Here is a 2528-nt window from a genome sequence, read left to right on the forward strand (position 1 = left end):
GAGTAGTTCCTAAGTTCATCTGAGGAATTCCTTAGAACGTCCTAGAAATAAGTCAGGAGGCCTTTGCAAAAGAGGGTTGCAGGGGAGCCAGTAAAATACAAGCTATGTCGACTAAGATCATCTTATTTCTTTACGGCAGCTTAATATAAAGCAGGTTGTAAGGCTTAAACATATGAACATGTTTCTGTGTGCACATACGTAAATGCACATGTACAAAGGAAAAAAACTACTTGGAAGAAGTTACACCAAAATGTTAAAAATGTCTGCAATCTCTGATATCAGATTTCTTCGATGTTTTTATTTTTTTCATGATTTACTCTTTATCGGTGAAAATTTTTTCATTTTAAAATTTTTAAAAATTACTAAAGTATAGTTGATTACAGTGTTGTGCCAATTTTTGCTGTAAGGCATAGTGACCCTGTCATAAATATAACACATTCTTTTTCTCATACCATCTTCCATCACATTCCAGCCTAAGACACTGGATGTAGTTCCCCGTGCTATACAATAGAACCTCATTGCCCATACATTCTGTCTTTGAGGTTCCTAACTCCTTTCTTTCCATCTTGTTCTATGTGTTCCCAATGTTCTGTGATGAACCTGTTGCTTGTATAGCTGGGAATAAATACAAAAGCATACATGTATCTTTTACGATGGTGTTTGCTCAAACCAGGTCATGAGGGAAGGGAGTCACCCCGCACCTGAGCCCTGTCTGGGGACACAACAAACATAGCAGCCAACATTTACAACAGATTTGGCCTCCAGCATATTCCAGGGGAGCAATGAGCATAGCAGATCAGGAGCTACCAGGTAAGGATGTCTGGACTGAGCCTAAGTGAACCCCTACCAGCTTGTCATTCCCCAGGTTATCCTGTCTGGGTCCCAGAAGTTGTGATTTGCTTACATGCGTATCCAGAAGCATTTCCTTCCCAGTCACATCAGGGGTATTTCATCACACTCAGCTCCTTCAACCTGGTTCCTCTGAGTCCTCTTTATTTAACCCCAAGACATCTTCCCTAACCTCCAGGAACTCTGAAGCATCGCTTCTGCCTCCAACTCGAGGGCAAGTTTCTCACTTTCCTGTCGTTCTCTCTGCCTGATTGTCCTATCCTCCACTCATTCTGGTCAATCGACAATAAAAATTTCCACACCTCTGAGGAGTGGGGGCGGGGGCACAGGGAGGTTGTAGAGAAAGCAAAGAGAAGGTAGGCCCATCCTAAGTCTGGCAGTCAGTGACAGAGCCAGGCACCCACCACCCAAATATACCAGGGAAATCCTGTGCTCCTAGAGCTCAAGTTGCAGAAGGAAGAAGAGGTGGACAAGATGATGGAACAGAAGATGAAGGAAGAGCAGGAGATAAGGAAAAAAAGAGGAGATGGGAGAGAGCATGCCACTGGGGGAGACCAGGGAACAAATCTTGACACTGCAGGAGAAGCTTTGAGCCCCACAGGAAGAAAAGCACCCAGTTTTCCTGCAGCTTGAGAAAGCTCTATGTGAAGAAAATCAAAGGCAAAAGGAGCAGAATGACCTGACCACTCTGACATCAGCTGTGCACCCAGGAGCTCACCTCCTCCGCATCCTGGGGACCGCTGGAGGACACAATCACCCAGGCATCCTCATGCCCACTGACAGAGCCAAGCAGATATTTGGACCCCAGATGCATATGACTTGCCACTATGTGGGCCCAGCTTTTTGTTCCACGGGAACCCCAGAACATGGACAATTCCAAGCAGCCCAGGCAGCACCTATGGAACTGTTCAGCTCCCACCTCACTATGGACCCATGCAGCCAACCCGTGGTCTCAGGCAACAGCTCAGAGCACAAAAATAAAAATTTCCTGCAGCGGAGTGCCAATCTCAGCCACAGCTTTGTGCCCTGCATGGCCACTTTCAGCTCCTCCAGGTGGGGTTCCTCCAGCCTAGTAGAGCCCTGTCCTTGCAAAGCAGAGGGAAGATGCTAACAGTAGGCTGCTTCTCTGACTCATCCTCCCCAGGCCCCATTCATCCCCAAGCTCTGCCCTGGACTCCCTGCCTCCCCCTAGCTCCCTGCACGGATGCAACCAGCAGGAAATTCAAGCTGTGCAGCTACCAGCCAACCCAGCCTTTGGCTCACCATCCCCCAGCACAGCCAGAACCCAAGATTCTACAAATGAACATCAGTCTATGTCTTCAACCTCACCATCACCCCTGGCCATGGAAGAGGGTGCCCTTGTGTCCCTGCCCCAGGCCTGGGCAGGAGGAGGGTGCCCTGTGTGTCCTCCTCCAAGGCCTGGACCAGAATAAAGTCTTCTGCTCCTGGAAGAAAAAGGCCTCACCTCCTACAGAAAGCCTCCCCAGGCACTCCAGCCCTCTAGTCTCAAAACCCATCCATGCCCACGCTGGCTCCTACATGCAGTTCCTCCCTCACTGCACTGTCCTCACCCCATCATCATGGTCTGTAGTCCATTCTCCAAAGCCGTGCCGGGGTTCCATGAGGGTGAGGACCTCACCTGATGCATCCCCATGCGTCCAGCACCACACCTGTGTGCC

At 49.0% G+C, this 2528-nt stretch overlaps 1 pseudogene; it reads left to right on the forward strand.

Annotated features, from left to right (window-relative positions):
- Nucleotides 1–1305: 1305 nt before the first annotated feature.
- On the forward strand, nt 1306–2152 carry LOC125133394 (G protein pathway suppressor 2-like; annotated as a pseudogene).
- The last annotated feature ends 376 nt before the right edge of the window (nt 2153–2528 follow it).

The sequence above is a fragment of the Phacochoerus africanus genome, chromosome 8, assembly GCF_016906955.1.
Source record: "Phacochoerus africanus isolate WHEZ1 chromosome 8, ROS_Pafr_v1, whole genome shotgun sequence".
NCBI lineage: Eukaryota > Metazoa > Chordata > Mammalia > Artiodactyla > Suidae > Phacochoerus > Phacochoerus africanus.